The following is a 12,393-nucleotide window of genomic DNA, read 5'->3' as shown; positions in this document are numbered from 1 at the left end:
TTGCTAGCAATTAATTTAAACAAGGATTTTATCAACCCAAAATAATCGAGAGTTTGATATAAATTAATTGCAAAATAAAATAGGAGGGAATAGAGAAGCTGACATTGGTTATTTTATAATGGCACAATTAGTCTACATCCATTTTCTAAATTTTTCTTGGTATGTCATTACAAACTTGACCCTTTCTACAACTTAAAGTTATATTGCTACAATATTTTTTTTTGGGTAAGAACGAATTCGATCTTTTTCATGGTTGATGATCGAATCGTTACAATCCTTTTTTTAGGGATCAAGAGCAATCTTTATAATGAATTTGGAAATGATGAACAATATGAGAAAAAAATTCTCCTGAGGAGTAGATATACAAATTTAGAACTCATTGAATCAATTCTCACAACATAAAATCTTGAAAAAAATTGAAGCTTGGGGAGAGAGCAATAATGATGGTTTAGTGAGTTATGGAGGATTGAAAATAATAAAAATTGTTGAAATTTGGAGAAGAATATTAGTTTAAATGAGGAAAAATTGTTGAAAATAACATTTAGTTTGGGTCACTGGATCTTGAAAAAAAAAAATCAATGGTGGAGATTTTAAAGCGGTTAGACATACAAAAAAAAAAAAAGAATTTCTTCTATTTTTAAATTTATCTTCTTTTTAAAAACCAACAAAGAGCAGAAACCTTCAATGTGTTCAAAATTAGTTGGTAGGTACGAATATAAAATAATATTAAATTTATTTTTCTTTTCCAATCATTTTCTTGTTTTCTAAATCAACCCAAAACATCACAAGTTCACCACGTGTTCTTTCTCTCATGTTTCAAGTACCACCTTTTAATTGGTTCATTTTGATGAGAAAAATTATGTAATGTCACCAGTTTGGGATTTTTTTTTAAGCTTGTTTCGGCTATTTTCATCGTTTGAACTCCGATTTGAGTGATTAAAATTGCTTTGGAACCCTTGTTCCAAGCTCTACACAATGAATACTTTAAACACTCGAATTGTTAATAAATAAAAGCAAGTTTGTTATCATCAAAATGTTAATTAATTAATTAATTAAAATAAAATAATTTGAGATTAAAGGTAAAAAGGCGAACAGTCTCTCCCTTTTCTATGATGATAAACAAGTCAATAAAAATGAAATCCAAATAGGTATGTGATATGAAATATGTTCATGATGCATAATTAACACACATATAATTTCAATTCACTTTAATGCAAATAATATATTTAACAACAACACACTTTCATTTTTCTTATTATTTCTCCCCTTTTTGGAATCAATAAAAAATGGAAAATTAAGAAAAATAAACAATAACATGAAAGTTCTTTGTAAAACATGACCGTGCAATTTGTTTCTTCTTCTATCTACATGTTTTCTAAAAGAAATATAACAAGTAATAACATTGTAAATTCTAGAGGCATCATAAAGAATCAACCAAGTTTAGGCTAATTCTATTTAAGACTAATTTCACAAATTTCTCCCAATTTTGAAATCAAGCAATCTCCTTCTAATAGAAATATAATAAAAACCAAGGAGATGAAATCAATCATATAAAATTCAAACAATTGAGATACCAAGATATCATATATTATAATTAAACATCAATTGTTAAAAAACAAGTAATGATATCAAATAAAAGTAAAACAACATTAGCCAATCAATATAAACATGGTATCAACAAAAATGAATTTATACCAATTTTGAACAAAATGCTACCAGGGATTCAAGAAAGTACTAATTTCATAAATGCTCCCCTATGAAAAAAAATTTAACAACTCTTTCAAAATAACATGCTCAGATCAATTCTTCTCAACATAGGACAAACATCACACTCCAAACAATTTTCATGCAACACATTATGAGCCATAAAATATGCATAACTCATGTAAAAAAGTATTTAATAAGAATTTGATCTATTCCAATCAAATAAGCATAAACAAAATATATCAATCATCAAAACAATAACAATCTTTTGTAAGACTCAATTTTTTTCTTAAAAAACTTTTCATGAAAAACACAAGGATAGAGTAAACATCTAACTTGCCAAAAAGCCGAATCATAAGCAATAAGGGCAAATGTCATATAAATAGATATACAAAGATTTCTCTTGACATTAAGTCAAATAACGAGCCAAATAATCAAATTCATACTTTTTCAAAATCATATAAGAAATTTAATTTTCATAAAGATACCAAACGAATAAATCTCAATATATAATTCAAAAATCAAAGTTACCAAATAATAAGTTATTTTCCTTTCTTAGATTCAAGCAAGTCATACTAGTTGCTTTAATTTGGATTAAATCTTTATTTGGAGTCCAAGCTACAATTGCTTCTTGAATCATATCTACGAAGAAAGCTCAACTAAAAGGTTTTGGTACCTATTTCTTGGGCGCTTCATTGTTAGTAACCAAGGATTTTGGAGTCCATTTCAAATTATTACCAATATTACTAGTATTCATTTTTCTCAAATAACAAGTATAAAATTTATGGCCAATTTTGCCACAAGAATAACAAACAACATTAGACAGAGCTTCTTTTTAACTAACTTATTTTGTACCTTATTTTTATTCAAGTAATTCTTTTTAGGAGCATTTTTCAATTTGAAGCAATTTGGTCTAATATGACCTTTAATTCCACAAAAATGACATGTAGACACAAATTTGGAATTCACGTAGATTTCTCCAGCATTTTCATGTCTAGTAGTTTTAGCATGGGAATGTTTAGCCATAAACTTTGATTTTTCAAATACATTTCTAGCCTTTTCATGCTCATTTACAAAATTCACATTATGAGCACATCTTGATCTAGTATGAAATTGTTTAGGAACAAATTTTGATTTTTCATGCTTTGACACATATTTAAATTCAACATTAGGCAAACTAGGTAAAACACTTTGAGACATATAAGGAGTGGCTGTAACAAAAATACTTTTAGAACTAGATGAAGGAATTTTATCAACATAGCCAAATTCCTTATTGTCACTACAAGGTCTACCTTTATCTAATTTTTGAGTACCTATAGTCAATTTGTGACTACATTATTTAGTATATTCAAGCACATTCACAAGATTGACCTCTTTTTCTCTTAGAACTTTAACAAGTTCCTTTTTATCAAAAACATCATGCTCAAGAAATTTAATTTTATCAATTAGAGAAAATTTATCTTTTCTAAAGATGTATTGCTATTTTCCAAAATAAGAATTTTGTCTTTCAAACTAGCAATTTCATCTTTCATTTCAAAGAAAAGATTCAATTTTCTCATTTACATTCTTCAAATCATTCAATTCAACATTTATTTCACATGTTAAAGATTTGAGCTCACTATTTTCAATTTCAAGAAACTTAGTTCTATCATTTAAGACTCATTTCCCATCACCACAAAAGTTATCATCATGTAAGATATTATTAGTTGCTCTATTTTCCAAACATATATTTTCATCTATCAAAAATTTATTTTCAATAGATAATGCCATAAACTTCTTTGAAAGTTTTAGATGTTTAGAGTTAACTTTTTCTAAATCATGTTGCATACTTTTAAATGCATCATATAGCTCATCATAAGATAGAGATTTGTAACTTACCTCATCTTCATCAGTCTCATCACCAGAGTCATATTTCAAATGGGCCATCATGCACAAAGAGGGAGGACTTATCACATTTTTCATTTTCCACTTCATGAAACTTTTCTTGATTATTAGAATTATAATTATCCTTCACATCGAATAAATCATTAGTACAACAAGGAGAATTTTCAATACTCAATATATTATCAAGAAAATTCCAAATATCATATGCATACTCAAAATGTAGAATTTTATCACATATTTGTTTATCCAAAGCACAATATATGATATTCATGGCTTTGGCATTTAAAGGAAGCAACTCATTGTTCAATTCTAATTTCGACAAATCCTGCTCGCAAACTTATAAAATGTTAAAATCCATAACAAGCATAAAAGTTTTCATTCTATTTCTCCAAACATCATAATTTCTATTACTGCCAAATAATGGAGATCTATCAACACAATAAACTTCTAAAGTTGTCATAGATTTAGCAATCAAGCTTTTCAAATACTTTTTCAAAATATTAATAAGATACTCTATATATCAAAATCATATTTAAAAAATGATTTATTTAGAAGAACTCCTTGTGCGGTACCATAGGATCGGTATGACAACCCTAAAGGGAGTGAATAGGGCTTATTAAAACTAATAAAATCTTTTATAAATTGGGCCCAGATAAACAAGTTAATACACTTTTTGCTAGCAATTAATTTAGATAAGGATTTTATGCAAATAATATCAACTCAAAATAATCAAAAGATTGGCATAAATAAATTGAAGAATAAATTGTAGCAATTAATTCTATGCAGTGAAATCTATTAGCAAATTAATTGCAAAATAAAATAGGAGAGGGATAGAAAAACTGACATTTATAGTGGTTCGGCACAACCGCCCTACATTCACTTTCCAAGCTCCTCTTGGGTATGACACTACGGACTTGACCCTTTCCACGACTTAGGGTCAAACTGCTACAATGTTCTTTTTCTTGGAGCAAGAACGAACTCGATCCTTTCTTGGTTGAGGATCAAACCGTTACCACCACTTCTGGATCAAGAGCAACCCTTATAATAAATTTGGAAATGAAGAAAAATATGAGAAAAACTCTTTGAAGAGTAGATTTACACATTTAACACTCAATGAATCAATCCTCACGACATAAAATATCTATTTCAAGAAGAAGATGAAAAGAATAAAATTGAAGCTTGAAGGGAGAGGAACAATGGTGGTTTAGTGGGTTATGGAGGATTGAAAATAACAAAAACTGTTGTTGAAATTTGGAGAAGATTATTAGTTTAAATAGAGAGGAAAAATTGTTGAAAACCATATTTAATTTGGGTCATTGGATCTTAAAAAAGAAAAATCAATGGTGGAGATTTCCGTTATACACAAACAAAAAATAATATAAAACTCTTCTTTTTAAAATCATTTTCTTTTTAAAAACCAACAAAAAGCAAAAACCCACAATGGGTTCAAAATTAGCAATTAGACACAAACATAAAATAATATTAAATTCATTTTTCTTCTAAAATCATTTTCATTTTTTAAATCAATCCAAAATCTCAAAAGCCCACTATGTATCCTTCCTCTCATGCTCCAAGTGACATATTTCAATTGATTCACCTTGATGAGAAAAATTCGGTCAAATCATCGATTTTTTCGTTAAGCTTGTTTCGGTCATATTTTCTTCATTTGAACTCCAATTTGAGTGATAAAAATTGCGTTGGAACTCTTGTTTCAAGCTCTTCACAATGGATACTTTAAAACACTCAAATTGTTAATAAATAAAAGTAAGTTTGCTATCATCAAACATTTAATTAATTAATAAATTAAAATTAATTAATTTGAGATTAAAAGCCAAAAAACCAACATTTTTTTTTCTTTTTCCCCTTTCCTTCCTCTCTCCTTCAGGCTTTTATTCATTTTCCCCCCTCTTTCCTTCTTATTGGCCGCATTGAAAAACCAACCTATAGGGCATCGACTATTCTTCTTCTCCATCAATGATGCTCGCAACTTCTTCTCCGACCAACTTTGGCAAAACCAGAGTTGATAGAACGGAAGAAAGCAAGACCCAGAGAGAGCAAGACAGTGAGATTTTAAGTCAGTTTTATGGGGATTTGTTTTAACGTCGGCATTAAAGCTGTTAGTAAGTACAACTCTCAAAAAGCTATAGAGAGAGAACGAGAGATACAGGTAGAGCTAGAGATAGTGAGAGATATGTAGAGAGAGTGAGATATATATATAGAGAGAGACAGAGCGAGAGAGTGCAAGAGATATAGAGAGAGAGAGCGAGAACGATATACTTTTCCGTGTGTGCACGAGTATATTTTGGTAATTTTATCCGAATTTGAGTCAACAAAGAGTCATTAGTTGTTCTTTTTTTTTTATATTTAGATAATTTGACATTTTTTACTCAGTTTTTGGATCATCCATATAAAAATTTGTTAACATTGGCATAGTAATTAAAGTGTAAAAATAGATTAGGTAAATGGTTTTATTGATTTATCTTGAGTTCAGATAAATGGTTTTATTGATTTATCTTGAGTTCAGATAAATGGTAAATAATATATCACAAGTAATGCCAATTTCCTTTTTTCTTTTTTTGACAGCAAGGATGTTTTCTGAACAATTTCGTAGTTATAGGTATTTTTCAAAACAAAATTTAGAATTTGTGGTAAAAATGAAATTCTCAACAGATGGTCAGACTTTTCTATTCACATGTTTAAATTTTATTTTAGGGAAAAATACTTTTTAGTCTTGGGTGTAATTTCTATTTGGCCTCTAAGTTTAATAATATTATATATTTAGCTTTTAATTTTTGAGTCTGGTTTCAATTTAGTTTTTGGGTTTTGAAATGTTACATTGATTTTCTTTTTAAATTTGGTCCTTAGAGTTCAAAATTTACAATTTTAACATTGATTTTTCACTAAATACTTGTTTTCATTTTTAGGATTAATTTCTAATAAGAGACTTGTAATCAATTAAGTTTCACTATTTTTCATCACTATTAAAATTGAATTTAAAATTTTAGTTCATAAATATTTTAAATGAATTAATAGACATTGACGTCATGACTGAAATGAGTATCTAATGAAAAAATTTAAGGTTAAAAAATGTAAATTCTTAAAATCTTAGAACCAAATCGAACTCAAATCTTAAGGGTAAGTTGTAACATTTTGAAATTTATAGTTGTAACATTTTGAAATTTATAGAGAAAATTAAAACTAGACTTAAAACTTTAGGGAGTGTTTAACTCACCAACATGAATTGAGTTGTGTTGGTATAATATACTAACTCAATGTTTGCTCACCAACTTTAAATGTTGGTGGAGTTGAGTTGGTATATTTTACCAACTCACCACAACTCTTGCTTCTTCCAATATTTTCAATGACTCCATCCATCGATCATTGTCGGTGACTCTCGCTGTCACACTCTGATAACCAACTCCGGGCTCTGACAACCACCTTTAATAACAACTTCGTGACCAATTTCGGGCTCTGACGACCAACTTCACGTGACAAACTCCGATGACCAATTTTGGGTTCAAACAACCACCTTCGATAATGAATTTCAAAGATCAGCTCCGACAGCCACCTTCGTAAGCTCCGTCAACCACCTCTGACAACAAACTCGGACTAAAATCACCTTCAATGACACTTTCAAGCGAACAATTCCGACGATTAATTCTAAACTTTGATAACAACCTCCGAAGACAAAACTCCGGCAACCAATTCCAATATCAACTTCAAGTGACCAACTTCGAGCTCCGACCACCACCTCTAACAACAAACTCTGGTGAAAAGCATATTCGATGATCAACTTTGACGATCACTTCGCGTAGCCAACTCCAACGACCAACTTATGACTCCAAAAACCATCTCCAACGATAAACTCCGGCTACAAACTCCAATACCACCTTCATGCGCCAACTTTAGGCTCCAACAATCACATCGATGACTATTTTTGTTTTGAAACATTTTTATTCAATAATTCTATCCATGTATCTTTGTGTTGAATAAAATATGGATTGATTTTTTTCTTTTAATTTTTAAAGTTCTTTTCTTTCTTTCTTTCTTTTCTTTTCTTTTCTTTTTTTTGGTAATGAATAACAATTAACTCACTACATTTCTTGTTGGAATATAGTTAAATAAAATGAAAAACCAAAGAAAAATAAAAACTCTTGATCAATTTTTCTCCATGAATTTCATCACTTCTTGTTCATTTTCTTCTTCTTCCTATTGTTGCTCTATATTTTTACTCTATATTAATTTTTTTTTAATTAAATCACCCCTCATCATCTTAGCAGCTAATGGAATGCTATCACATTTTTTTTCCACAATTTGACTTTCAAGTCTCCAAATTTGGAGGTTCATCAGAGATAAATCTCAAATTTTCACTATTTCTTGTCAGAAAGCGTTCTAGGAAAAAATTCCTGTTTTATGATTTTTTTTTTTTTGTTATGTGTTACATACTATTCAACTGCATACATGTTTTTCCAAATATTATTAACACTAATTTGATATGTGAATTCAATTAAATAAAAAAATATTTTACAAATTTCTACATATCAATATTATACTTAGTGTAGACAAAATACTATTATTTATATAATCAACAACCCTACAACATACTTTAATAATCATCGGTCTAATACTAGTCGAAAGTAAAGATGACTTTCGCTGGAGTTTGTAGTGCACTACTGGAAATTTGGCTTTTCCCAACGGTAAAAAGTGTTAGAAAAAGTCAAAAAAATTGTCGGAAAAGGCATTTCTGATGCCAATTTTATCGTCGGCATAGTCGTCGGGAAAGCCTCTTAGGAAAACCTTCTCCAGACATAAAAAAAATTCGTCTTCGGGAATAGTTGATCTCCCAACGAGAGAAGTGGGGTGGATTTCTCCCGACGCTTAAAGAGTGTTGTCGGCACAAGGCACTTCTTCCGATGCCAGAAATTAGTTTTTTGGCGTCGAGAGAAGTGCTTGCTGCCGACGACACTCTCTAAGCATCGGGAGTAGTCCAGATTTGTGTGGGAATGACTTCTCTTGATGCCAAATTCACGATTTTAGCGTAGGAAAAAGTTGCCTTTCCCGACGTTAACCTATTTTAACGTCGAGAAAGGCTACTTTTCCTGACGACATATTAGAATAGTGTCGGAAAAAGGTAAAAAAAAAAAAATCAAAATAATGTTTATTTTTCTTGACGTCTTTAAAGTTGGTGTCAGAAATGGTCTTCTTTTTGTTTTTTATTTTTTTTCTTCTTAATTTTCTTATCTACTAAAATGTCAAACCTATTTGAATCTTACAAATTTAGTCAAATAAACTAAAATAAAAAACTAATACATTTATTTAATTTTCTTAAACATGACATAATATCCACAAAACAACTAAAAGTAAAATGATCTTAAACATTACGTTATATCCACGAAACATAAACATCGAAATAACGTTACATAATGCCGATAAAATATACACTGCAAAATACTTACAACATATAAATCTACAACCTAACTTTCATTGACCAGAGATGCATCTTGAACACAAACCTTAAAATAGCTACAAAATACAAATTTAAATGATGTCAATGTTGCCAAATATTCACAAGTCTTCCTTTCTCTACCATTGAATGACTTGAAAGAGAAAAATGTGCTTCTATGTATTTTTAGGATTTATGACAAGAGGTAGTGAACTTCCACTTATTCAAATTCAATATTCAACAATTCCAAATATACATATAATTCAATAATAAATTAACCCAAAATTATTTCAACAATACTCAAATATCTCCACACCTCTCCTATTAATCTCAAGCATATAAATATAATGACTAATCTAAAATTTATCTAACACAACTTGAAATTAAGGAGTATTAGAACTAAAAATAAAGAAAATAATTAACACGTAAAACTAATATCGAGTTCATTTTTTACTCACCCACTACCTACAAACAAATAACAACAATTAACTAAAATATGACAACAATCAAACTATCTCAAACCAAATCTTTCATCTCAACACTCACTTATGCTAAAGGGTTTATATTGTGTTTTTGCTATCAGATTTGTAGTATTAGAATATATCAATTCAAAACACAAAATAAAAGACTACAAAATTGTAAATCACTAAAATTAGTAGACAAATCACTTCAAATTTCCAATACTAATATTCAATCTCATCTAAATTATTTCAAATTTCTAAAATAAACAAGCTAAATAACTAAACTTAGGTAAAACTCTAAAAGAGAAATTTAAAAACAAAATATTCTAAACACAGATATCACAAACATATAAACTCAACTCTGCACCCTAAATATAGATATATGAATTCAGATCAAATAACTCTGCACCCTAAACACAGATATATGAACTTCACACACAAGAATTCTAGATATCATATTTCAACTCAGCATCCCAAATATATACCACTACAGAAATTGGATTACTTGACGTTTTTCCAATGTCAAGTAGAGGATATACTTGATGCTAATAACAGCGTCATCTATTCGACTGTCAAGTATAATGTCATAACTTGATACTGTAAAAACGTTAAGAGAAATAATTCTTGACGCAATTTCCGTGTCAAGAAATATAATACACTTGACATTAATGACATGTCAAGTGTATTAATTCTTGAAACTTATTATTGTGACACATTTCTTGAAACTTATTATTGTGACATTAACGACTGTCAAGTATATATATATATTATTAAAATTAATTTTATTAATTTTTAATATGTTTTTTGTTATAAAAAAAACTAATTTTGGGAGGGAATTTTAACTCCCTCCTCACCTTTTGCTCTCAAACGTGAAAGTGGAAGGTTATCCTCATTCTGTGCTTTTTTGGTGAAAAAGAACATAGAGTTCTCTCAACACACACACACACACACAAAAAAAAAAAAAAAAAAAAAAAAAAGTGAAAAAATTCATCTTCCTCTTTCTCATTTCTTTCAATAATCTATCACTCTCACAAATCCAAAATTAGGGGGGTTGGGTTGGGTTGAGGTACGTCTTAGACTACCTCAACTCAATTGTTCGGGTTGTAAATTTCTTCAACCCAAATAACCCTCATTGAAAAAAATGAACCCAACCCAACTCAACCATAAAACATTTGGGTTGGGTTAGTTCGGGTTACTTAGGTCATTTATTTAAATTTTTGTTATAAAAAGAAGTAAAATATTAATACGTAAAAATTTAATTTAATTATTTTCATATATGAATTAAGATTAACGACTCAATTTCAATTTATATAATGTATAATCTCTTTTCAAAGTACAAAAAAAAAAAAAAAAGTTGTTGAAGAATAAATATCCAAAAATTGATAAAATTAAAAAGAAAACTAAAATAAATATATGTATATCTAATTGTACATAAGCAATATATATATATATATATATATACATTTTAAAGTTAATAATAAGTTCGGGTTAGTTTGTGTTATTTTAGGTGACCCATAAACCAACCCAACCCATAAAATTTTAATTTATTTGAATCCAACAAAATCCAAAAGAGTTCATAACCCAATCCAAACCGAATGGATTGGTTTGGGTTGATCAGGTTTTTCGGATTATCGGATTTTTTGAACACCTTCATCTGAAATAGCCAGAGCCCCACATCCTCCTGTATTCTCACCCAGAGAATACCGCGAAAGCCATTGTGGTGTTGTCCATTTGTTCGAGAGATTTTTTTCATTTGAAGAATCATTCTTCAAAAGTAAGGATTTTCTAACCCATTTTATTTTTTTGTAATTTGATCAATGCATGCTGTATTTTTTGGATTAAATGTATATTTTCTTTTTGTCTCTATAAAATTTTACATTCTATAAGATTGGGGAAAATTAGGACGATCCGCTTATGTTCCCTTCACAGAGTTTCTTCACCTAAGGCATGTTTCTTATAATATTCACATTATTAGGTTCATAAAATCATTTACATGCCCCTAAATTAATGCATGACTCTATTTCCCAAAAACTTATACTCTGATACCAACTTGTCACACCCTCTCCTAGATTATCCTCTAAATCCGAGAAGGGATATGAAGACAATAGTCATCAACATTCTTATGACAATTACTATCCAACCTGTTCCTGTGAACCTGTCTCCTTCACACTTGTTAAACCTGATTAGTTGTTTATAATCTCTATATCTTACCATAATTTCGTCCAGTTACCAATGCACATATACACACACAGACATACACACATATATATACTGTTAGTTAACTACCAAATCAATATACATTAACAGATTTTGGAAACTTAAGTTTAACACAACAACAGTTTGACATAAGTTCTACCATTTCTCCCATGACATGTACAAACAAAAACCAGGGTCTAAACATAACATAGTGGACCACCTAAACTTCAAAATTCTTGTAAGATCCTGAGTAGTGACGGATTGGAAAATCTGCTAGGCTTCGGGACGTCGACCACTACCTGTGGAGGAAAACATTTGAAAGTATGAGCTTTAAATGCTTAGTGAGTGACTACTTAAAAAAAAAAAAAAAAAAAACATGCTTTCCTATATACATAACATAGACAAGCTTATCATAAAACATTAGGTTTGAAAATAAAATTGAAAACATGAAATCATGACATATAAAGTCCTTGAATTAAAACTCATCATTATTTATTGTAAAACACCTCTACTCCTCTACCTGAACATGAGGGAGAGCCTTTTTGCTCAATCCCTAATAACCTTAGTTGAGAGAGAGCTCTTTTGTTCCATCTCATTAATGTCAATAATATGGGTCATACGTGTACGTAAAGCTGAATCGAAACCTGACCACCTTACCATAATTTCGGTGTCAAGGATTTCTTGAAATCATGGTACCAGCATTGA

The sequence above is a fragment of the Benincasa hispida genome, chromosome 12 (genome assembly GCF_009727055.1).
Source record: "Benincasa hispida cultivar B227 chromosome 12, ASM972705v1, whole genome shotgun sequence".
In the NCBI taxonomy this organism is placed as follows: domain Eukaryota; kingdom Viridiplantae; phylum Streptophyta; class Magnoliopsida; order Cucurbitales; family Cucurbitaceae; genus Benincasa; species Benincasa hispida.
This window is presented reverse-complemented; position numbering follows the sequence as displayed.